This window comes from Bos mutus, unplaced genomic scaffold (assembly GCF_027580195.1).
Source record: "Bos mutus isolate GX-2022 unplaced genomic scaffold, NWIPB_WYAK_1.1 CTG348, whole genome shotgun sequence".
Classification (NCBI taxonomy): domain Eukaryota; kingdom Metazoa; phylum Chordata; class Mammalia; order Artiodactyla; family Bovidae; genus Bos; species Bos mutus.
The window spans coordinates 177,518-204,740 of record NW_027219835.1 but is presented as its reverse complement, the minus strand read 5'-3'; the positions used below and the strand labels follow the sequence as shown (position 1 = coordinate 204,740).

The following is a 27,223-nucleotide window of genomic DNA, read 5'->3' as shown; positions in this document are numbered from 1 at the left end:
TCCAAGTCCTAACCTGGGTGGAATTGTGGTTTGTGAGTGTCAGATGACTTTCAACTAACATGGCTATCTTGAAAAGAGCTGTTAAGTTCTTAGAACAAGGGAATTTTGAAGTCATGGTATATTTCTTTTGAACCAATGGCCTTCTCCAACATAGTTCTAGAATTCCTAAGTAGCTGATGTTAGTAATTTTGTTGCTTCTTTTCCCAAATTTACCTTGGGCTTGGTAACATGGAGTTCTTTCACCATTTGAATATAATGCTTCTTCCATACACCCTGCTCATAGGGAGTTGGGGAGACATTGATGTACCAGTTAAACCATAAACATTTTAACATCCAGAGCTGATCCAGTTCAGTTAACTTCTTCCAATGCCAGCTCACCTGAAAAAACAATTTTAAAAAACTATTCAGTTTACATGTCAACTTTCTCTAGATTTTGAGCTGTCACCCTGGTACTGAGAGAACTTCTTTATTTTTTTTCTGGAGTGGGTTGCCATGCCCTCCTCCAGGGGATCTTCCTGATCCAGGTATCGAACCCACTTCTCTGTGTTTCCTGCACTGCAGGCGGGTTCTTTACCACTGAGCCACTGGGGAAGTGGATTCATGGATTCATTCATGAATGAATCAGAGCAAACCTAATTTTAACTAGATAAACCAGGCCTGGAATTCACAACTAGTTTCTTTTTGGTCCTTTTCCTCCAAATCACAACCAAGTTACCTCCTACCTGAAGTGCTTCCTAACTAGCCAAGCAGGAAGATTTTTTTTTTTTAAATTTTAATTGGAGGATAATTAATTTACAACATTATGATGGTTTTGCCATAGATTGGCCATAGGTATACATGTGTCCCCTCCAACCTGAACACAACTTCCACCTCCCTCCCCATCCAAACCCTTCAGGTTCTCACAGAGCACTGGCTTTGGGTACCCCTTTTTCTTTTTTCTTTTTTTAATGTTAATTCAGACAGAATCCAAGTCAACTAAGCAAGCACCTATTAACCATCCTCATCACAACGTGAAGGGTAGTATAATTAATATTCTCCCCTTGCAAATGGGGAAACTTAGCTTCAGATAAGACTTTGGAACTTCCTAAAGATCTCTGGCTATGCCAAAGCCTTTTACTGTGTGGATCACAATAAACTCTGGAAAATTCTGAAAGAGATGGGAATACTAGACCACCTGACCTGCCTCTTGTATGCAGGTCATGAAGCAACAGTTAGAACTGGACATGGAACAACAGACTGGTTCCAAATAGGAAAAGGAGTACAGCAAGGCTGTATACTGTCACCCTGCTTATTTAACTTCTATGCAGAGTACATCAGGAGAAATGCTGGGCTGGAGGAAGCACAAGCTGGAATCAAGATTGCTGGGAGAAATATCAATAATGTCAGATATGCAGATGACACCACTCTTATGGCAGAAAGTGAAGAAGAACTAAAGAGCCTCTTGATGAAAGAGGAGAGTGAAAAAGTTGGCTTAAAGCTCAACATTCAGAAAACTAAGATCATGTCATCTGGTCCCATCACTTCATGGCAAAATAGATGGAGAGACAGTGGAAACAGTCGCTGACTTTATTTTCCTGGGCTCCAAAATCACTGCAGATGATGATTGCAGCCATGAAATTAAAAGACGCTTACTCCTTGGAAGGAAAGTTATGACCAACCTAGACAGCATAGTCAAAAGCAGAGACGTTACTTTGCCAACAAAGGTTCGTCTAGTTAAGGCTATGGTTTTTCCAGTAGTCATGTATGGATGTGAGAGTTGGACTATAAAGAAAGCTGAGCACTGAAGGATTGATGCTTTTGAACTGTGGTGTTGGAGAAGACTCTTAAAAGTCCCTTGGACAACAAGGAGATCCAACCAGTCCATCCTAAAGGAGATCAGTCCTGGGTGTTTATTGGAGGGACTGATGTTGAAGCTGAAACTCTATTACTTTGGCCACCTGATGCAAAGAGCTGACTCTTTTGAAAAGACCCTGATGCTGGGAAAAATTGAAGGCAGGAGGAGAAGGGGACGACAGAGGATGAGATGGCTGGATGGCATCACTGACTCAATGGACCTGAGTTTGGTAAACTCCGGGAGTTGGTGATGGACAGGGAGGTCTGGACTGCTGCGATTCATGGGGTCACAAAGAGTCGGACACGACTGAGTGACTGAACTGAACTGAACTGAAGGATCTCTGGGAGTCTGTGTATGAAAGTTATATGAAGGCTACAGAAACTCCAGTTGGCACATTGCTTATTTTTTTCATGATATGCTTCTGTTTTCCCTCCATTCTTATGATTTAACTAAATATATAAAGGGAACACAATGACTAATACTATATTCAGTTCAGTTCAGTTCTGTCGCTCAGTCGTGTCCGACTCTTTGTGACCCCATGAATTGCAGCATGCCAGGCCTCCCTGTCCATCACCAACTCCCGGAGTTCACTCAGACTCACGTCCATCGAGTCAGTGATGCCATCCAGCCATCTCATCCTCTGTCATCCCCTTCTCCTCTTGCCCCCAATCCCTCCCAGCATCAGAGGATTTTCCAATGAGTCAACTCTTTGCACGAGTTTGGTGTGTTTTAAATAGCCTTTAAAATTCAATAGAGCATTAAGTATTTGTCCTGGGGACTTCCCTGGTGGTCTAGTGGCTAAGATTCTATGCTTTCAGTGCAGGAGGCCAGGGTTTGATCCCCAGTTAGGGAACTGGATTCCACGTGCTGCAACTGACACCTGGTGCAGCCAAATTAATACTTTTTTAAAAAGTATTCTGTACATTCCATTTTCATAGCATTATGATCAATCCTACATATCCAGCAAATGGTGGAGGTGGCCCTATTATGGGTAGTAGTTTTTAAAATAATTTATTCCAGGTTTTAAATAAGTCTTAGTAGAAACTAGAGTCAAGTCCATATATAAAGTTGAGACTAGGCATTCCATGTCTCTTATTCAGAATTGCAGAGATGAAGCTAATCTTCACATTCATTTCATCTTTGGAAAACTGGCCTCTTTTTCAAGGTTAACTCAATAATAAATAATGTTTGCTGCTAAGTCGCTTCAGTCGTGTCCGACTCTGTGTGACCCCATAGACGGCAGCCCACCAGGCGCCCCCATCTCTGGGATTCTCCAGGCAAGAATACTGGAGTGGGTTGCCATTTCCTTCTCCAATGCATAAAGTGAAAAGTCAAAGTGAAGTCGCTCAGTCGTGTCCGACCCTTAGCGACCTCATGGACTGCAGCCTACCAGGTTCCTCCATCCATGGGATTTTCCAGGCAGGAATACTGGAGTGGGGTGCCATTGCCTTCTCCAAAATAATGTTTGAGTGCCCCCCAAAGGAGCAGAACACTCTGTAGTGGAACTCACTACCCATACATCTGTTTATCTATCTGTCTCTCTTCCTCCCTCCTTCCATCCATTGTGTATGGAGTTTCTATTATGTCCAGGATTATTTTATGGGCTGAAGATAAGACATGTAGGGGAGAGGGAAGCAGAAGGGGGCACAAGTAGGAGAAACAGTAGGTTCAGGATCTAGATGGAGGAAAAGGCTTAGAGGATCTGATACAACACTGCAAGCAGAAACAGAGATCATAACCACTTTGTGCAACCCAGAATGAAACTATACTGTCCTTAATCCTCATATGGTTAGTTAATTCAATCAAGATGTGGAGTTTGGGAGGGAGGGGATGGGGAGAAAGTTTTTCTCAATTCTCACCCTTTTCCTCTTTTGACTTAGATCAGGTTTAGACCTGGATAGTTAAGTTGGGGTCCCCCCCCCCCTGCACTGGGGATAGATAAAATTTTGCTTTATTTTTTTATTTTTGCTGCTTTTTGTTTGTTTAAAACTAAACAGGAATGAGGAAAGTTGAGGGTAGGTAAGCTCTTTCAAAACTGTAAGACAACCCCCACCACATTTTTAAACAGCTCAAAGCTCATCTTGGTGCAATGACTTTATTGTTTACTTTAAATCTAGCCAAAGAACAATTGCCTCACAGTTCTGGGAATAAAATATGATGCTGAAATCTACCAAGATTGACATATGGTACACGTAGATGATAAGATTATCTATTTCATATCACATCTCCCTGGATTGATAACATTCTCACTGAAAAACTGAAAATTCTGAGAAACCAAAAAACAATACCCAGAACCCTGTCAATCAGAGATGACCAAACATTATCAACAAGCTGGTAGAGTTATTTTCCTTTCTGTTTTTCAGGTATATATGAAAGCAAAATTGGGAAACTGCATGCAATTTAAATTCATGCTTTCTTCATTTTACACATAATAAGCATCTGTGTTCTTCCAAAACATGTTTTCTAATGACTGCCTAATAATTCATTATATGGTGGAATGATAACTCTATTCAGTTCAGTTCAGTTCAGTTCAGTCGCTCAGTCCTGTCTGACTCTTTGCAACCCCATGAATCGCAGCATGCCAGGCCTCCCTGTCCATCACCAACTCCCGAAGTTCACTCAAACTCACGTCCATCGAGTCAGTGATGCCATCCAGCCATCTCATCCTCTGTCATCCCCTTCTCCTCCTGGCCCCAATCCCTCCCATCATCAGAGTCTTTTCCAATGAGTCAACTCTTCGCATGAGGTGGCCAAAGTACTGAAGTTTCAGCTTTAGCATTGGCATTTAAAACACTGTGTTTTTTAAAAAACAAATTGTTTCAATTTTAGAATAATATGTGTACATCAATACTAAATTCAAAGATACCAAAGGGCACACTGTAAATAAAGTAAAAAACAAACAAACAAAAAGGCTCTCTCATCCTTGTCATCTAGCCACTCATTTCTCTCCCTGAATATAACCATTGTCACTGGCTTCTTGTGTGCCATTCCAGAAGAGCAACAAATATGGATACATTCTTTTATTATTTCCAAAGTGGTAGGATAATTCTGCACCTTTATTGCATTATTGATGATATATTGAGGAGATAGTTTCAACCAGTCTGCTATTAGCAGACATTTCCATTGTTTCCAACATTTTCCTACTACAAACAATGATACAATATTCTTATATAGACATAAATTTTGCATGTGTTGAAGTATACCAATCAGACAAATTCCAAGAAGTGGAACTACTGGCCAAAGGTAATCTTATTTTTTTTAATTAAAAAAAATTGTTTACGTTTTTAGCCATGTCTCATGGCATGCAGGATCTCAGTTCCCCAACCAGGATCAAACTCACACCCTTAGTAGTGAAAGCCACTGGATCACCAGGGAATGTCCAGGAACCTTTATTTAAAAATTGAGTACTACCAAATTGCTCTCCTTGGTGTTTGCATCAATTTATCTATGAAGGTGCAACATATGAAGGTGCTTGTTTCCCCACACCCCTAACAATATAAAATGTTATCATTAAAAAAGAAACTAAAAAAAGAAAAAAAGAAACTCAATCCATCTGAGTCACAAACGATGGCATGAAAATGAGGCTAAGCATTTTATCTATTTTAGAAACATCTACTTGTCTTTCTGTGAACTATTTGCTCACTGCCTTTGCTCATTTTTCTGCTAGGCTTTGCTTTTTTTTTTCTTTTTAATGTAGATTTATAGTCGTTCTTTTAAAAATAAGAAAATTACCCCTTTGCTGGCAATATGTTTTTTCCCCCATTTATTTTAATTTTTTTGGCCACACTGCAGCAGCTTGTGGGTTCTTAGTTTCCTGGCCAGGGGTTGAATCTGAGCCCTCATCAGTGAAAGCACTGAGTCCTAACCACTACCAGGGAGTTCCCTCCTGTTTACTGTCTATATTTATTTACAGTTTTCTTCTCTATGGAGAAAATTTTAATGTTTATAATCACAACTTAAAATCTTGCTTTCTTTATTTATAAAGCATATATAATATAAATACAAATTATATAAAATAAATAAAGCAAGATTTTAAATTATACATTTTCTTTCGAGGCTCTGAATATTATAGATTTCTCACAAAGTCTTCCTTCCCTAGATTTCCTTTAATTACATTTTTCCCCCTTTAGTCATTCCTGGTGGCTTACAGGATCTTAGTCCCCTAAACAGGGAATGAACTTCTGCCCTCAGCACTGAAAGAAGAGAGACTTAACCACTGGACCAGGGAATTCCCTCCTTTGAGTAGGGAATGGTTTCCCATAATTTCATATCATTCTTTTATCCTTCTAGAATTTTTTTCCAGATACTGCCCGATTGTCCCAACACCGATTATTAAATACGTCATCTATCTTACTGCATTCATTTACTTAATTTTTTTTTCATTTTCTTAATTTTAAAAACTAAAGTTACCATGTGAATGCACAGTAACAGGTAATTTCTGGTCTTTATAGACTACGAAAAGAAATCAACAAAAACTGACTATCAGTTTTATATCTTAAAAAATATAGTTGAATACACAATGGAATTACTTGTAAGAAAATAATGGTCAGATGCTTTTCCAACCTGTGAGCATATTTGCCCACTCTGAACTCCTTTAGTCTCACATGCTTCTGTATTTATCACATTAGCACCTTATTTCATGCCTTTCTATTTATGAATGGCCTGCACTCTACACTTTAAGTTTTATTATGGTCCTCTGCTGTGCAACAATGGAGAAGGCAACGGCACCCCACTCCAGTACTCTTGCTTGGAAAATCCCATGGATGGAGGAGCCTGGTGGGCTGCAGTCCATGGGGTCGCTAAGAGTCGGACACGACTGAGCGACTTCAGTTTCACTTTTCACTTTCATGCACTGGAGAAGGAAATGGCAACCCACTCCAGTGTTCTTGCCTAGAGAATCCCAGGGATGGGGGAGCCTGGTGGGCTGCCGTCTATGGGGTCGCACAGAGTCAGACACGACTAAAGTGACTTAGCAGCAGCAGCTGTACAATATAAGACTATTCTGCTGATGAACCATTATATACATGTGTACATATTTCCCCAACTGGCTAATACTATTTTACGGACACTTAGCGATGGCTTACTTTTTCTCCCCTTTGAGCACTAAGTGCACAGCCAGATACAAAGAGATGGGGGCCAATCCAAACTGTACAAACAAAACGTAGTGAGCGTCCTGGCAGTGCTTGGTTTTGTATACCTGCTTTCTTGTTTTTCCTCAAGTTTCAGTGTTTTCTAGGCTGTCTTTACAAAACACCAAACACTGCTTCTTTATCTGTACCTGTGAACAATGACAAAGGCTTCGAGAGTCCAGGAAAGAAAAGATATATAAAGATAACACCTTTGGGAGCTTGGTAGTAAAATCTAGAGCTTCTGCTGGAATTTTCTGCTGAAGCTTTCGACAGCAGAACTTTTGCTGTGACAGGGAGCAGTGTTCTAACAGGACTGTCAGGATTCTTCTCCTCTGAGTGTCCGTCCATTTGTCAAATTGGAAAAAAAAAAAAAAAAAAAAAAAAAAAAAAAAAAAAAAGCTCCAGGTTTTAGTTTGACACCAGAGACTCATTATGAAAGAGATAAAGAACTGCACAGAAAGTGGGTTTAGTAACTTATTAATGAGTTGCATGCATTTCTTTCCCTAACAAGTACACCCCATGTTTTGCCACCTACCTGTTCTTTCTCAAATTTGTGCGTGTGAGCCCAAGCAAGGCCGGTGTGGACATAGATGTGCACTTGACCTCAAAACTTGGAGTTACAGAAAAATTTGGGAGCTGGTCATAGTCATAAACTGAGAATACATACAGACTTGTAAAATATAGATCTTTAACTTCTGATGGGGCTATATCCCAATTAATCCATCATAAGTTGAAAATATCATAAATTAAAAATGCACATAATACACTTAACCTCCCAAACATCCTAGCTTAGCCCAGTCTACCTTAACGTGCTCAGAACGCTTACATGAACCTCGATGCGCTCAGTCATGTCCAGCTGTTTTGCGACCCCATAGACTGTTGCTCACCAGGCTCCTGTGTCCATGGGATTCTCCAGGCAAGAATACTGGAGTGGGCTGATGTGCCCTCCTCCATGGGATCTTCCTGACTCAGGGATCAAACCTGAGTCTCCTGCATTGACAGAGGTATTCTTTATCACTGAGCCACCAGGGAAGCCCTCACATGAACCTACAGTTGGGCAAAATCATCTACCACAAAGCCTATTTTATAATAAAGTGTTGACTAGTTCATGTAATTTATTGACTACTACACCTGGAGAAGGGAATGGCAATCCACTCCAGTATTCTTGCCTGGAGAGTTTCATGAACAGAGGAGCCTGGTGGGCTACAGTCCATGAGGTTGCACAGAGTTGGACACGACTGATGCAACTTAGCATGTACACAAGCACTCTGAATGTGAAACCAGAATGGCTGTCTGGGTACTGATGGTTTTAAGTGTATTTGGCCTGTACTCTTGTGACCGAGTGGCTGACTGGGAGCTGTGGCTCATTGGCTGCGCAGCACCATAAATGAGTATCCTAGTGCACATGGCTAGCCACCCCTCCCCCAAAAACCCAAATACAAAATTTTCAATGTCCACTGAACATCTATCACTTTTACAGCATCACTGTAAAGCCAAAAAGTTGCTAAGCCAAAGCATCTTAAGCCACGGACTGTCTGTACAACCTTAAGAGAAGACACCTGTGCAGTCAGTGTCCCCCCAACAGTTTCTATATCAGCTCATTAGTGATTAAAACTCCAGGACCAGAAACAAACCTTTGCGTTCGCAATTAGAGATAAGGCGATACAAGCAAACATCTCTGAGAAGGGGGAGTATATAGAGTTAAAGTCCTGTGCATGTGTGTGTTCTCAGTCACTCATTTGTCTGACTATTTGCTGAGCCCACTAGGCTCCTCTGTCCATGGAATTTTCCAGGCAAGAATACTGGGATGAGGTGCCATTTCCTATTCCAAGGGATCTTCCCAACCCAGGGATCGAACTTGTGTCTTTTGGGTCTCCTGCATTGGCAAGTGGATTCTTTACCACTAGCACCACCTGGGAAGCCCCAATTAAAGTCCTGCTGCTGCTGCTAAGTTGCTTCAGTCGTGTCCGACTCTGTGTGATCGCATAGGAGGCAGCCCACCAGGCTCCTCCGTCCCTGGGATTCTCCAGGCAAGAACACTGGAGTGGGTTGTCGTTTCCTTCTCCAATGCATGAAGGTGAAGAGAAAGTGAAGTGCCTCAGTCATGTCTGACCCTTAGCGACCCCATGGACTGCAGCCTACTAGGCTCCTCTGCCCATGGGATTTTCCAGGCAAGAGTACTGGAGTGGGGTGCCACTGCCTTCTCCGAGTTAAAGTCCTGCTGCTGCTGCTGCTGCTAAGTCGCGTCAGTTGTGTCTGACTCTGTGCAACCCCATGGATGGCAGCCCAACAGGCTCCTCTGTCCCTGGGATTTTCCAGGCAAGAATACTGGAGTGGGGTGCCATTGCCTTCTCTGAATTAAAGTCCTACTAATATGTAAATGATTGATATGATTGGAAAGGAAAAGTTGATAGGAGGACCTGGAAAAAAAAAAAAGAGTGCCAGAGACAGGAAGTACATGCCAAAGCAATCTGGGGCATACCAAATAAACGCTTGGGTTACTTCACAATTTTCCCCAGTGATGACCTCAAACCAGTCCCAAGATTAGTGACTGATCAAAGATGAGAGTGTGAGAGCTGGCCAAAATCAAAAGAAAGGCTCTTATGGGAACAGCTAGCAGCTGAAGGAGCTGTTATCAGAGTCTAAATCTCTGTTTTTCTTCTTTAGTCCATTAGAGAAGAGAAAACAGGAAGTTTGGGGCTACTTGTATTTTATACGCTATTGCATTTCACCAATAGATATTTGCTAGTTATTATAAAGTAATCAGCCCTGGTATTTCTTTGGAAGGAATGATGCTAAAGCTGAAACTCCAGTACTTTGGCCACCTCATGCAAAGAGTTGACTCATTGGAAAAGACTCTGATGCTGGGAGGGATTGGGGGCAGGAGGAGAAGGGGACGACAGAGGATGATGATGGCTGGATGGCATCACTGACTCAATGGACGTGAGTCTGAGTGAACTCCAGGAGTTGGTGATGGACAGGGAGGCCTGGCGTGCTGCGATTCATGGGGTCGCAAAGAGTCAGACACGACTGAGCAACTGATCTGATCTGATCTGATCTGATAAAGTAATCAGAATTTTATAATACTTTAGTTTTAATTATAAAGTACATTGACCACCTAAAAAGGCATATAAAGTAAAAATGTATTTTTGACAAGACTTATGACAAGTCAACTTCTTTGTAATCATAGGATCTTTTTCTTTTTTTTAATTAGTTGGAGTACTTCTTGATTAAAACCATTCACTGTGGGACTTCCTTGGAAGTCCAGTGGTTAAGAATCCGCCAGTTCAGGGGACATGGGTTCCGTCCCTGGTCTGGGATGATTCCACATGCTACAAGTCAAGTAAGCCTGAAAGCCACAACTATTGAGCCCACACACCACAGCGACTGAAGCCCAAGCACCCTAGAGCTCTGCAACAAGAGAAGCCACTGCAGTAGGAAGACTGTGTACTGCAAGTAGGGAGGAGTGGTCCCATGCTCACAACAACTAGAGAAAGCCCACACACAGCAACGAAGACCCACCTCAGCCATAAACAAATAAATAAAAAGAATCTGCCTTCCAATGCAAGGGACTAGGGTTGATACCTGCTTGGGGAACTAAGATCCTACATGCCACAACTAGAGAAAGCCTGTGTGCTGCAACAAAGACCCAGTGCAGCCAAACCAAAGAATTTTAAATAAAATCTATTCACTGTTGCCAGATCTTTTCAGCACTCATCAATCTCACTTTGGACACTATCATTCATGGGGAATGGGGGACTCTCAAATGAAAAAAAAAAAATCAGAAACCTTAACTTACAAATTAGTGAATAAAATATATTCATGTATGAATGTTCCCAGATTTCCTCTCGGCCTGTTTCTGCACAGTCCATATTTCCAACTAACATAAAATGAGACTTCTTTCCTTTGGGGATGGGTTATTAGAATGATAGAGAAGCCAGACCAGAATGGTGAGGGCCAGGGTAAGGACCAGCCCACGATGCTGTGGCGATCTATAAAACAAGGAGCCAGTGAGGGGCATATGGAGACAGGAGAGCTGCAGGGTTTTGGCTTGTAGGCAGTTTGTGGCAGTTCAGACTGTAACTGCCTTTCCAGCAGTTACACAATGTGAGAGAACTGAGGAATGAAGAAAGGGGATCTGGTAAGTAGTGTTATGAGTTCTGAATTGAATCCCCTGTGATTTTTCTTTGAGAGACAACATGAAAATTGGTATTCATCTTTAAAATTACTTTGGGCAGTGCTACGTGCTACTCTGTAGAAACTGAGCTATGTGGGGACCCAGGATGATTAGGGAAGAAATTTTTATGGGGTATAATTATCACTACAGTAAATCAGAAATAACCCCAAATGCCTCACAATAGTGAATCAGCTCAGCAACATGATAAGAGAAAATATGGCATTAAGGATGCATGGGGGCTTTGGGAATGAGGCCATTCAGTCTCACTAAGAATCTCTTATATCTAAATTTAGAGTTATTGGGAAGATTAAATAAATGAAAATATGTATAAAATTTCTAAAAGAGTGTATGACTCATTGTACTCATGGTAGCTAATATTATAAACAGTGGTCCCCAAACTTTTGGCACCAGGGACCAGTTTCATAGAAGAGAATTTTTCCACAGACTGGAGGAACAGGCATGGAGGGCTGGCTTCAGGGTGATTCAAGCACATTAAATTTTGTTGTAGTTCAGTTGCTCAGTCATGTCCGACTCTTTGCAACTCCATGGGCTGCTGCATGCCAGACTTCCCTGTCCTTCACCATCTCCTGGAGCTGGCTCAAACTCATCTCCATTGAGTCAGTGATGTTTTCCTACCATCTGGTCCTCTGTGGTCCCCTTCTCCTCCTGCCTTTAATCTTTCCCAGCATCAGTCTTTTCTAATGAGTCGGCTCTTCACATCTGGTGGCCAAAGTATGGAGTTTCAGCTTCAGTATCAGTCCTTCCAATGAATATTCAGGACTGACTTCCTTTAGGATTGACTGATTTGATCTCCTTGCAGTTCAAGGGACTCTCAAGAGTCTTCTCCAACACCATAGTTCAAAAGCATCAATTCTTCATCGCTCAGCCTTCTTTATGGTTCAATTCTCACATCCATACATGACTACTGGAAAAACTACAGGATTACATTTATTGTGCACTTTATTTCTAATGTGATGCCACTGCTGATCTGATGTGAGGTACCAATGGGTCTGTGGCCCAGAGGTTGGAGACCCCTGTTATAAAATATCACAGTGATGTTAAAAATAATAAGCATGAGGGGTAAATCATTAGATATACAATAATTAAATTACAAAGCATAAAGTTGCCATGTTTGTACATTAACAAGGACAGGAAGCACATTTGCAAGGATTGAAGTCAGCTCAATTATTTTCATGGATGCCCAGAAGAAGAGAACAGGCTCAGATTGAAGAACAGTGATTTAGAATGAGTATAAAAGAACATTAGGGTTATAAAGCACTGAAGAAATCTATAAAAGAAAACATTCAAATCTTTTCCGCTAGAGATTAAAAAGATAATTACATTGGTTTCTCATTTATTTCCTGGATTATAACAGTCAAAGATAATTTATATTTGGCTTTGATAGGTGTTCTTTGCCTCGGGGGGTTCTCCTTTCTAATTGTGTTTATTTAGTCTAATAGAAAATGAATTTGCATTCCTTGAACTTCTACCAGTTGAAGGTGAGTAGGTGACTGAGAAGAATGCTTAACAGCTGGGGAAAATCCCCTTGGAATTTAAAAGGTGCTGGGAATAATCCAAAAAGTAGATAATCCATGGAAGAATTCAGTTCAGTTCAGTTGCTCAGCAACTCTTTGTGACCCCATGAATTGCAGCACACCAGGCCTCCCTGTCTATCACCAACTCCCGGAGTTCACTCAGACTCACGTCCATTGAGTCAGTGATGCCATCCAGCCATCATCATCCTCTGTTGTCCCCTTTCCTCCTGTGAGTCTTTTCCAATGAGTCAACTCTTTGCATGAGGTGGACTTTAATTTGGTAATCGCAGTATCTTTCTCTTTTCTAAAGAATTTCTAAATTGAAGCATTGTTATTTTACAATGTTTTAGGTATCTAGCATAGTGATTTATATATATATATATATATATATATATATATATATATATACATACATACATACACTCCGTTTTAGATTCTTTTCCACTGTAGGTTATTATAAGATATTGGATATAGTTCCTTGTGCTATACAGTAGGTTCCTGGGGTTTTTTTTATAAATATATTATATATATATATATATATATATATATATATATATATATATAGTATATATATATATCTGTCCACATCTCTTGCTTCAGCTCTTCAAAAAAAAGGAGCCATACCATCATAGCCAGGGATCTAATATGTGAGACAGGGGAGCAGCTAGGACCATTTTCTTATCCTAGTACCATGTACGATACCTCATTTTGCAGTTAGTTCCTTTTTAACATTAATATCATATATAATTAGTATACGACATTGTGCTATATTATTTAATGCTATACTATCTTATATGGTCATCACTGGTGACTCAGTGGACAAGAATACTCCCGCCAAGCAGGGGACAGGGGGTCAATCCCTGGGTCAGGAAGATCCCTTGAAGAAGGAAATGGCAACTGGCTCTAGTATTCTTGCTTGGGAAATCACATGGACAGAGGAGCCTGGTAGGTTTACAGTCCATGGGGTTGCAAAAGACTCAGACACGACTTAGTGACTAAACGGCAACAATACTATCAAATCATATCATAATTATATTTCATAGTTACTTTGGGATTTCTTGACAATAGGATTGTGAAAATCCCATTTTCAGAGTAGTTGTTACAAAGATTCTTGCTGTACTTTGAAGATGTGAGAACCATTGCTAGGGCATCAGTGCCACTCATCTCACACCAAATGGCAAGGAAAGGAAAGTTCTCAGTCAGTGAGGTCAAGATGAAGGAAGAGGCTGTTATTTTTTTGCTTTTTGGTTATATTATCTTGGGCTTCACTGGTGGCTCAGCTGGTAAAGAATCTGTCTGCAATGCAGGAAACCTGGGTTTGATCCCTGTCATTGGGAAGATCCCCTGGAGAAGGAAATGGCAACCCACTCCAATATTCTTGCCTGGAGAATCCCATGGACAGAGGAATTTGGTGGGCTACAGTTCATGGGGTCGCAAAAGAGTCAGACACGACTGAGCATGCACACATGGCTAAATATAAAATATTTTTGGATTGTCTATCATTGAATAGGTTTCACATTACATCTTGCCCCTTACTATCCCAATTGTTTTTAGAAGTGACTTTACTTCTAATATGAGATTGTGCTTTAAAGCCAATACTTGACTCCTACAATGAAAATCCCAAGTAATGCTAAGTTTAAAAATCAGTATCCTTGGGCTTCCCTGGTGGCTCAGTGGTAAAGAATCTACCTGCCAATGCAGGTAACATGGGTTTGATCCCTGACCTGGGAAGATCCTACATGCAGCAGAGCAACTAAGCCCATGAGCCACAACTACTGAGCCTGTGTTGATCCCACATGCCACAACTTAAATGAGAAGGCTCTAGAGCCCATGATCTGCAACAAGAGAAGCCATGGCTGAGAAGCTTGCACACCACAATTAGAGAAAAGCCTGTGCAGTGAGGAAGACTCAGCACAGCCATAAATAAAGGAAAATTTAAAAAAACCTGTATGCTTACTTCTCTCCTTTTTTTTTTTTTTTTTTTTATTGAAAACGCATTCCTTATGTTATCCATCTGTTATGTTGTTCATAAAACACACAGACAAATAAAGCCTAAAATGGAGAGATAACACTGAATAAAAATAAACTGGAAATATCCCCTTCAAACTTAATTCCTGTGGCTTTCATGGAGGTATAAAGATTACCATATGATCCAGTGAATTTATGGAATAAGTTTGTTGTTGGGCAAAAGAGAAAACCCAGTGAGTATCGTTTATGCATTTAGAAAATATTTATTAAATGCCTGATAGCATCAAGCAATGTACAACAAGGAGCATGGTAAAACCATGCCTGACCCTGTAGTTTGGCTGATTGGAGTAGAGAGAGAATTAGTGATCTTTGCAAATATCAGTGACCTTTGAAATACATGCTTCTATTAGTTATGGTAAAAGAAAAGAATTAACAAGATCTTTTTAAAAGTTTGAAGACCTTGAATTTTATCCAGGGTGATATTAAAAATGTTTAACAACTGGCAATGCTACCAACCAATCAAAATAGACAGATGCTGGTCAGCCATACCAATGTATTCTGCCTGAACATTAGCCCTGGTTATATTAATTTAGGGATTTCCATTCATAGTAAGTAGAATGAAAATGCAAATATAGTCATTTTATTTTATTTTATCTATTTGCTTTTTTAATAAGTCTCTTTTTTAAGTTTTTGGTAACAAAATTAGTTTAAAAACACAAATACAATATGAGAAAAACTTAGCTAGATTTTAAATTTCGGTATTTCTCATTTTGCCATTTTTAGTGAATTTATTTTATAAAATTTTATTATTATTTTGAATAGATATTACCTTCACATGATTAAAAACATTCACATGATTAAAAATTCAAAAGACACAAAAGGCTCTCCAGGTAAGAGTCTCTTCCACCCTTTTTGCAGTTTTCCTGTCTGAAGGAAATTTATAGTGCCTTTTCTTGTAAAAGTAAATGAAGTTGATCAGTCATGTCCAACTGTTTGTGACCCCATGGACTGTAAAGTGCTGGGCTCCTCTGTTCATGGGGTTTTTCCAGGCAAGAATACTGGAATGGGTTGCCATTTCTTTCTCCAGGGTATATGTAAAGTCTTCCAAAAACACCGTGTACATGACTTTTTTTTTTATCTTTAGGTTAGTAAATTGTCTTTTGACTGGAGCTTTCTGTCCAGTACAGAAAAGAATGGTGACTAAATCAGACAAACAAGAACAGTAAGATACAGAGCTTTATGATGGATTGAATGTTTATGTCACCCCTAATTTATAAACTGAAACCCTAACCCTGTGGTGTCCACTGAGGGAGATGGGTGGGGCCTTTGAAAGGATTATGGTCATGAGGGATACATTCATATATGAATTTACTCATCCATGCTCAAAAGAATACAGTTATGAATCACTTCTTTGACACCATGGATTGGAGCCCACCAGGCTCCTCTGTTGATGGGATTTCCCAGGCAAGAATACTGGAGTGGGTTGCCATTTAGAAAGATGGGGATCTTCCTGACCCAGAGAGTGAATCAGAAAGTTTCCTGATTGGCAGGCGGATTCTTTACCACTGTATAAAGTGTTGGCAATGACAGAGGGCTGGTCAGCCATACCAATGAAGCCACCAGGGAAGCCCTCATGAATGGGTTGAAACATGTTCAATATCATGTTCAGTTCAGTCACCAGTCATGTCCAACTCTTTGTGACCCCATGAATTGCAGCATGCCAGGCTGCCCTGTCCATCACCAACTTCCAGAGTTCACTCAGACTCATGTCCATCGAGTCAGTGATGCCATCCAGCCATCTTATCCTCTGTCATCCCATTCTCCTTTGCCCATAATTGGCAGCATCAGAGTCTTTTCCAATGAGTCAACTTTCAAATAAAAATAAAAAAAAGAGTACTGGAGTTTCAGCTTTAGCATCATTCCTTCCAAAGAAATCCCATTGTCCCTCTCCTTCAGAATGGACTGGCTGGATCGTCTTGCAGTCAAGGGACTCTCCAAGTCTTCTCAACACCACAGTTCAAAAGCATCAATTCTTCGGCTCTCAGCTTTCTGTGACAGTCCAACTCTCACATCCATACAACCACTGGAAAAACCATTTCCTTGACTAGAGGATATAGAAACTTGTTGGCAAAAGTAATGTCTCTGCTTTTCAATATGCTATCTAGGTTGGTCATAATTTTTCTTCCAAGGTTAGTAAATGTCTTTTAATTTCAGCTTATAGACCAGTCACCATCTGCAGTGATTTTAAAGCCCACAAAAAGAACAAAGATGACAGAGTTTTATGATGTTTGAATGTTTATCTATTTCCCATGAAATTGATGGGCCCAGATGCCATGATCTTCCAGGAGGAATGCTGAGCTTTGAGAGGAACTTTTTCACTCTCCTCTTTCACTTTCATCAAGAGGGATTTTAGTTCCCATGCTCTGCCATAAGGGTGGTGTCATTTGCATATCTGAGGTTATGGATATTTCTCCCAGCAATCTTGATTCCAGTTGATGGGATTTCTCCAGCCCAGCATTTCTCATGATGTACTCTGCATATAAGTTAAATAATCAGACTGACAAGAGAGCAAACCATAGCCTTGACATACAGATTCTTTTCCACTTTGGAACCAGTCTGTTGCTCCATGTGCAATGAATGGGTTTAGTGTCCTTTATTAAAGAGACTACAGACTGACCTAGCCCTTTTGTCATGTGAAGACACATGGAGAGTCTCTGAGCCAGAAAGCAGGTTCCCACCAGACACTGAGTCTGCTAGCACCTTGATCTTGGACTTTCCAGCCTCTAGAACTATGAGAAATATATTTTCTGCTGTTTATAAGCCCCTGCCCCCACCAGTGTTTTGTTATAGCACCGGGAATGGACTAAGACATACGGGAAAATGAATCTCAGTAACTCACAGGGTAGGATATTCTGTCTACTGCTATATTCTGGGGCAAAGATGCTCCCTTAAAAGGAAAGAAGGCTTTGACTGTGTGCTTTAAAGATGGACTATTTTGAGTTCATTATATACATCTAGAGTTAAAGAAATCCAAGTATAATTTTTTAAAAGGGATCCTGATTTTTTTTTTAATTAAGGTACAATTCATACACCACACCACCCAGCATTTTAGTATATTAACAAGGCTGTAAAGCCAGCACTACTGTCTAATTTCAGAACGTTTTCATTACCCCTCAAATAAATTTCATACCCATTACAGTCAGTCACTCCTCCCCTGCTCCCTGGCCCCTAGAAACCACTCATCTATTTTCTGTCTGTATGTATTTGTCTATTTTGAATATTTCATATAAATGGAGTCATATACCAGATGGCTTTGGTGTTTGGTTTCTTTCACTCAGCATACTATGTTCAAAGTTTATCTATGTTGTAGCATATATCAGTACTTCATTCTTTTTTCTTGCCTGTGCTTTTTAACATTTAACCATTTTTAAGTGTACAGTTCAATGACATGGTGCACACTCACACTGTTGTGCAACATCCCTACCATCCATCTGCAGGACTGTTTTTAAAACTCAAGCTGAAGCTCTACCCGTTAAATAACGTCCCTATTTCTTCGTAACCTCTATTTTACTTTCTTTCTCTGTGAATTTGCCTATTCTAAGAACTTCATAAAAGTGGAATCAAACAATATTGGTCCTTTTGTGTCTGGTTTATTTCACATAGCACAGTGTCTTCAAAGTTCATTCATGTGAGTAGCTTGAAACAGAACTGCCTTTCATTTTAAGGCTGAATACTGTTCCATTGTTTGGCTAGACCCCATTTTGTTTATCCATTTCTCACCAAATGGACGTTTGGGTGTTTACATTTTTGACAATTATGAATAATGCCACTGTGAACATTAGTGTATACATTTTTGTATGACCATGTTTCCAGTTCTCTTGGGTGAAAGAGACTCTCTGAGACTGTAGAGGAATTTGATGAGTAATACACATTAGCCAGAGATGGATAAAGTCCCCTCAAACAAACATTTGAGTTTTGAACTTTCAAAGATGCGAATGTGTGTTCGCATGTCCAATCACATTAGTTCATGTGTCTGGCATGCACGGTCATGTGTGTCCATCCTCTACAGGTGGCTGTGCTTTTGTGTACTTTACAGACAGTAGGGCAGTTTTTTAATTTCAAGCCCAGGATGTGTGGAAGCAAGCTTACAAACAGCGGGGTGTATCCAGTTGTGTTAGCTGGGTACCGAGGCTGACTGTGTTGGATTTACGATCAAATTGGACCTATGAATTCACTTTTGGAACAGAACTCATTCATACAGAGTGGACTTACTGTACTTTGGTCATGGATAATGGTCATTGAGACTGTGTTTCCTTTCAGGAAGTGTGAAAGAAACTTAGATATGGATATATAGATTTATATACATTACTTTGTTAATGTTCTTTTTCATTACGGTTTATTCCAGGATACTAGATATAGTTCCCTGTGCTATACAGTAGGACCTTGTTGCTTAGCCATTCTAAATGTAATAGCTTGCATCTACCAACCCCAAACTCCCGGTCCGTCCTGCTCCCTCCTTTCCTCCTGCTTGGCGACAGCAAGTCTGCTCTCTATGTCTGTGAAACTGTTTCTGTTTTGAGGGTAGGTTCATTGGTGCCACAGTTTAGATTCCACATATAAGTGATATTCATATGGTGTTTGTCCTTCTCCTTCTGACTTAGAATCAAGTATACTTTCAAGCAGAGCTCTTCTTTCTTCAAATACCTACAATTAAAAAGAAAAAAAAGATGGAATGATTTCATATTTTGTGGTTCAAAATACCCATTAAAAAGACATGAGTAGGACTTCCCTGATGGTCCAGTGGTTAAGTATCTCCCTGCCAATGCAGGGGACATGGGCTCAATCCTTGGTTCCAAAAGATTCCACGTGCCTCAGTGCAACTAAGCACATGTGCTACAAGTACTGAAGCCTGCATGCCCTAGAGCCCCTGCTCCCCAACAAGAGAAGCCACCATAATGAGAAGCCTGCTCACTGCAGCCAGAGAGTGGCCCCTGCTTGCCAAAACGAAATAAAGCCCCTGCACAGCAATGAAAACCCAGCACAGTCAAAAATAAAATAAATAAAATTTTAAAAAGACATCATTAAAGGATCAATCACTAAATATTGACAGTCTTTTCCATTTTATCAACTGAGTATAAAGATTTTGTACCTGAAAGGGTAACTTTATTTATAACTTGGGCAAACTTTCCTTTTTCTCAGTTTCTCCATGTGAGACAATTCATCTTAAAGAATAAATAATTTTTTTAAGGCAAGAAATAAGAAAAGAATGAAACTATAAAGTGAAATCATTTTTGGAATTTGAAAGGCGATGACAAAACTGACAAAGGAAAAATAGGAAAATGGACAACCTCCCTCCAAATATTTCAGCATGACTAGTATTAGAACTTGTGAAATTTATGAGTGAGCAGCTCTGTTTTTTTATTTCATGAGTTCACATACCAGTGGGTGTACATTACATATATGTTTGCATATGTGTGCCTCTGGGCTTATAGCTTAGTGTTTATCTGTATAGGTTTGTTGTTATATACCATTGAGGACAGAAATTATGTCTTATTCACCTTGACTTCTCCACTGCAGAGTGCTGTACGTGGCATATTACAGGTGCTCAAGCTTGCTGGAAGGAATGAATATGCTTGTGACAAATGAATATCCTTTGGATGTATTGCTACCATGTGAGTGTATTTACATATTAGTGGAGAGGTGTTTTCCTGATCTTCAGTCACTTGTGTATCTATCTGAATGGGTGAGGAAGGGACAGCTAGAGTGAGAAGGTTTGGCAGAGGAGGGTGAGCTGGAGCCAGGAAGCCAGAGATAGCAGGAGACAGGTGTGACTGTCTCCCGTGCCCACCCTGCGCTCTGCTGGCTTTCAAAATTGGGCTCCATGTTTCCCCTTCCTCCTGGCACTTTCTAAATTCTCTCACACTGTCAGAATGTTTCTATTTAGAAACTAGCTCAGGGCTATTTCTTCCCTTTTGTGGAGGAGGATGAGGAGCTGGTTTCATGCTTTGATCTGTTTTCCTTCCTTTTTTTAGACTCCAAATTCTGCTTTCAAAGGGCAGGCAAAATGGAGACTGAAATAATTGATTCAACAACAACCTCAAGGCCTGTAAAATGCCATCTTTGCTACTTACCAGGGAATATCACATATCACAGGTAGACACTTTTTATACTTTAGAGAAGAAGAAAAAGAATACCATTTTCTCCTCCCTCCTAATTAACTGCCCCCTGGGCTACTAGGACCCTCAAATAACAGTGACAGATAATCTCAGAATTTCTAGATGACAATAGAAGAGGGGATTTCCTTGGTGGTCCAGTGGTTAAGACTGTGTTTCCACTGCAGAAAGCCAGGGTTCAATCCCTAGTTGGGCAATTAAGGTCCCACAGGCCAATGGAGTGGTCAAAAAAAGCAAAGAAAAAGAAAATAGAAGAGAGCCTATTAAGAAAAAAAAAAAAAAAAACTACAGAATTTTTCAGAAGACTGAAAAATCAGGATTCAGGGCTTTCATGGTGGTCCAGGGGTTAAGAATCTGCCTGCCAATGCAGGACATACAGGTTCCATTCCTGGTCCGGGAAGATTCCACATGCCTTGGGGCAACTAAGCCAGTGATCCACAACTATTGATCCCACATGTCCTAGAGTCCACGTACTGTAACTAGAGAGTAGCCCCCACTTGCTGCAACTGGAGAAAGCCCTTGTGCACCAACAAAGACTCAGTGCAGCCAAGAAAAAATAAAGAATAACAAAAAAAAAAAGAGAGAAAAATCAGGATTCACAAATTTCCTGAACCCACAAGAGTGTCTAACAAAGTCCTATCAAGCACCTAATTCTCCTCCCAAGTCTCAGGCACCAGCAATTTTCTGGCACCCACTGGTCTCACTCTTCCCAACTCCTCCTCCACTTGCAGCCCATGCTCCACCTGGCCTTTCTAGGATTCGCTATTGCCCACCAGGTGATTCTGTTCATTTTCTCTTCCCAGGTAGATTACAGCTACTTTCCCTTATATGATCCACAGGTTCCAGGGGAAGATCTCAACAAAACACCTGCTGACTGAACAATAACAAGATTCAGATGTCATAGAATTTTAGGGCTAAAAGGAATCTTAGGATCTTTTTGTTCAATTTTTCTGTTTTAGAGAGGATAAGCAGAGGCCCAAAGGGTTACCTTTATAGATTTTAAAGAAAAATCATTGGTTCCAGACTGTATGTTCAGCTGAATAGTATACTTGTTTCCTCACTAGAAAGCCATGCAGTGCAAGTGTGCTCAGTTACGTCCAAGTCTTGGAGACCCCATGGACTGTAGCCCACCAGGCTCCTCTGTCCATGGGATTTCCCAGGCAAGAATACTGGACTGGGTTGCCATTTCCTACTCTAGGGGAATCTTCCTGACCCATGGATCAAACCCACGTCTCTTGCATGTCCTGCATTGACAGGCAGATTCTTCATCACTAACACCTAGGAAACCCTGCTAGAACCATGGTCTTTCTATTCTGACCCCCAACCTTAATCTTCCTTATTCCGACCTCAAGCCTTACATTCTCAATGAATTGCTGCCCATGGTTTGACCTGACAATGGGAAAAACAAAAACAATTAGGTCCCAGGATGACAACCTCCTTTCAAAAGGAGGTTGGGAGGACCATCGTGGTGTCCAATGACAATAGAAAGCATCAGAAAGAAAGGGGCAATGACTTGAAGGGGTGTGGAGAGTCAGCAAGAAAGTGGCAGGGGGACTTCCCTTGTTGTCTAGTGGCTAAGACTCCAAACTCCCTATGTAGGGGCCCGAGCTCCATCTCTGGTCAGGGAACTAGATTCCACTTGCTGCAACTAAAAAGATTCCACACGCCGCATCTAGAGATCCTGCATGCCATAATGAAGACCCAGTGCAGTCAAACAAATAAATAAAATAAATATTTAAATAAATAAATAATAAATAAAGTCAGTCATTGATAATAAAATCAAATAAAGAGGGTAGGAGATAGGGTCTTTAGAGGGCCAATGACCAAGTCTAAGCAGAGTCCAAGCAAATCCAGTTCTTCACCAAAAGGCGATTAGAGTCAGGTAGGAACTGATAGGCATGAGGGGCAGAAACAGAAACACTAGACAAACTCAGATCTGGTTCTGACTCTACTCTTGACAAGAAGTATAGTTTGAAACAAATTATTTAACTGTCAGGCCCTCAGGCAGACTCAAAATCTTATAGTCTCTGGTTGGGAGCAAGTCTTCATTCCAAGGATTTGCAATCAGATTTTTGATCTTAAAAAGCTGGAAGAGGGTTGGGAGGATAAATCGGGAGTTTGGGATTAACATATACAAACTGCTATATATAAAATAAATAACCAACAAGGACCTACTTATAGTACATACACTACTCAATATTGTGTAATCACCCATAAGGGAAATAATCTGAAAAAGAATAGATATGTATAACTGAATCCTTTTGCTGTACACTTGAAACTAACACAACATTGTAAATCAGCCATACTTCAATTAAAATAAAAAAAGAGCCTGGAAACAGTATCACTTCAAGTGGAAAACATTAGAGAGAGTCGTCTTTCCTTGCAGAATGCTGCAGTTTGTTTACATCACAGTTTACTCAGAGCCTGCTGTTAAGTCAAAATCCCATGGTTGTTATTTTAGTCTGTTGACACTGTGGTTGCATACACCATGTGACATCATTACCATGGAGGCATAAGACATTTTGGGGCTCCTAAATTATGACCAATGGATGGTGATTAGGTGCTTTTTCTCAGAACATCCTTTTAACTACATGTGTACTGTACTACATGTATGAACCATATTAAAAAAAAAAAAAAAAAATGATCACTTTCCATTAAAACACTAGATGGAAAAAAAAAAAAAAACTCTACATAGACAGCAAAGAAATACATACTTATAAAACATTCCTCCTCTCGAAGTTTTCACAAGGCCTGAATTATCTTGTAATCTGATGATGCTATAATTTTGGCATCTACATTTGAACTCAATCTCTCTGCTTAAAGCCTCTTGTGAAGTTAAACTCCTATGAGGTTTATTTTAGACTGAAACAGTTTCATATTTTTCATTTTACTACAGAATAGAAAAAAGGCAAAATTAAAACAAAAACAAGGGACTTCCCTAGTGGTACAGTGTTTAAGACTCTATGCTTGCAATGCAGGGTGCCTGGATTCTATCCCTGGCCAGCAAACTAAAATTCCATAGGCTGTGCAGTGTGGCCAAAACAAAAAAAGTGGACATCAAAATTACTCTGATCATTGGCAAATGCCCTGTTGTAGAAGTGTTAGAAAAGCCCTTGAAGTTATCGTATGGACATGGTCTGCCCAGCTGTAAACTTAGGTATCTATTGTTAATCCCTTTCACAGTGTCAGAATGTTAGACCTGGAAGGGACCTTTGAGGTCATCTGATCCAAGCCACTCAATTTCCAAAGGCAGGTAGTAAAGATCAGAGGCATAAGAGACTCGCTGAAGTCAAGCAGGAGATTATTTAGTATAGCTGATCTGGAATCTGTGTTTTTCAATTCTCAGCATTACTGTTCTTTGCTCGCTTTTACTCATATTTGTTTTTTAAATTGTTAAATATCATTGCACTGTATATGGTAAAAAACAAAAACTCTCTCTTCTAACAGACTTCCCTCCCACTCTTTCATGTCGTCCAACTTTTTAGGGGAAACCACTATTGATAGTTAGGCTTCTCTGGTGGCTCAACTGGTAAAGAATCCACCTGCCAATGCAGGAGACATAAAGAGACGTGGGTTTAATCCCTGGGATGGGAAGATTCTTTGGAGGAGGGCATGGCAACCCACTCTAATATTCTTGCCTGGAAAATTCCATGGACAGAGGAGCCTGGAGGGCTAGAGTCTGTGGAGTTGCAAAGAGTTGGACAAGACTGAGCACATATGCACACACTATTAACAGTTTGCTGTATGCATATGCAAATTCCATGTGTGTGTCTAAGTACTGATACAGTCATTCACATACATATGGGTATATACATGGGCCAAGATTTTTTTGATTTGTATTATATTTAATTTTTATCAAATTATAATTGACATATAATGTTAGTTTCAGCTGTACAACATAGTAATTTGACAGTTCTTTTAAACTTTAATTATATTTTTATTGAAGGATTTTGCTTTACAGAATTTTGTTGTTTTCTGTCAAACCTCAACATGAATCAGCCATAGGTATGCATATATCCCTTCCCTTTTGAACCTCCCTCTCCTCTCCCTCCCCATCCCACCCCTCTAGGTTGATACAGTGCCCCTGTGTGAGTTTCCTGAGCCATGCAGAAAATTCCCATTGCCTATCTATTTTACATACGGCAGGCTAAGATTTTTGAAAATACTTTTACTCCAAACTAGAACCTAACTAAACCAAAATAACGGAGAAGGCAATGGCATCCCACTCCAATTCTTTTGTCTAGAAAATCCCATGGACAGAGGAGCCTGGTAGGCTGCAGTCCATGGGGTCGCTAGAGTCAGACATGACTGAGCGACTTCCCTTTCACTTTTCACTTTCACGCATTGGAGAAGGAAATGGCAACCCACTCCAGTGTTCTTGCCTGGAGAATCCCAGAGACGGGGGAGCCTGGTGGGCTTCCATCTATGGGGTCACACAGAGTCGGACACGACTGAAGTGACTTAGCAGCAAACCAAAATAAAAATGGAGGGGGGGTATAAAATGGCAGTTCTGAACAACAAAATAAATATCATTTCTAATAGAAATTGTTATTTCTCTTATCATTGCTCATCTAGAAATTATCATGAAATTTTTAAACATTTTTATTTATTTGACTGCACTGGGTCTTAGTTGTGCCATGTGGGTTCTTTAGCTGCAGCATGCAAACTCTTGCAGCATGTGGGATCTAGTTTCCTGAACACAGATGGAACCCAGCCCCCTGCATTGGGAGCACAGACTCTGAGCCACTGGGCCACCAGGGAATTCCCTAGAAATTCTCATAAAATTTGACAAAAGCTATTCAGGCTTCCCAGGTGGAGCCAGTGTTAAAGAACTCACCTGCTGGGACTTCCCTGGTGGTCCAGGGGCTAAGACTCCATGCTCCCAATGCAGGGGGCCTGGGGTTGATTTCTGGTCAGGGAACTAGATCCCACATGCTGCAACTAAGGGTTCACATGCTTCAAAAAAATTGCAACCAAATAAATTAAAAAAAGAAAACTCACTTGCTAATGCAGGTGATATAAAGGACACTGGGTTCGATCCGTGGGTCATGAAGATCCCTTGGAGGGGGTCATGGCAACCTACTCCAGTATTCTTGCCAGGAGAATCCCACAGACAGAGGAGCCTTGCCGGCTATAGTCCATGGGGTCTCCAAGAGTCAGACACAACTCAGTGACTAACACACATGAAGGGTCCTCAGTGCTATGCACGGGAGGTAGGGTGGAAGTTATCCTTTGGAGCAGTCTGTTATTGCTTTTGCTTCATAGGATTAGTTTGGTATTTTAGAAAGATCTTTCTGGGACCAGAATAGAGGATGGATTAGAGACAGTGAAACCAGCTGAGGGGTTACTGCAATGTGCCAGGCGAAGGGGGGTGAGTATGTGAACTGAGAATGTGGAGCTAGATGTACACAAGTCAAAGGAGAAGAGGGGTCTGGATGAAGAGACCTAGTAGGAAGACTCACAGAACCTGAAAACCAGTTGGATATGGAGGTGAAGGGGAGCTGGTAGACACTCTGTCTTCTCATCTCCTAAATCTTTTTAAAAAATATTTATTAATTTATTTGTCTGTGTTGGGTCTTAGTTGCAGCACACAAGGTCTTTAGTTGCAGTATGTGGGACCGAATTCCCGGCCAGTGATAGAACCTGGGCCCCAGCCCTGGGAGCAGAGAGTCTTAGCCACTGGACCACCAGGGAAGTCCCTTAGATCTTTCTTTCTAAGCAGGAACTCTGTATCTCTTGCCAACTCTGGCCATGTAACTGGGGCTCAATTAAGGTTTTCTTTCTTTTTGTTCTAAATTTATTTCAGTTTTTTTCAATTAAAATATTTGAAGAAATCCTTCATTTTTTTTAATCCACTACACAATCCTAAGCAATTCCTGTTCATGTTTTGATTACCAAAATTTTAATGTTTTTTTTTTTTTTTTCCTTTAAAGCATGATTTCAACTAATAAAATAGTTGTTATTACTCACCCGGTCATTTAAAAGCTGATGGTTTAGGGGTGTTCAGGTACTCATCTTTGTCTGCATTTTGGGACCATTTGTGTTTTTTGGAGGTGCAAATGCCATCATGAAATAACTGGATATTCTTCTGTAAGAAAAACTACATCTGCAGAAGAAATGAATCATACAATCTTCAGAATACTAAAAATACTAATACCATATAATCTTTTTTAGTACACTGGGACAGGGACTAGGGGGAGAGTAACATTTACTGGGAGCATTTTATATGTCAGGCACTTAACAGATTTGCTCAATTAAAACCCATAACAATATGGTAAGGTGGTGGGTTTTAGCTTATTTTACAGATGAAGAAAATGAGGCTCACTGAAGTTACATGCTTTGCCCAGAGTTATACAGACAGTAGGTGGTGAAACAGGGAATCAGACCCAGGTCTGTTTAACTCTGTT

The 27,223-nt window shown here is 40.4% G+C and overlaps 1 pseudogene; it reads right to left on the bottom strand.

The window, feature by feature from the left end:
• Nucleotides 1-213: 213 nt before the first annotated feature.
• On the bottom strand, nt 214-26,885 carry LOC102277410 (F-box only protein 16-like; annotated as a pseudogene).
• Nucleotides 26,886-27,223: the final 338 nt, after the last annotated feature.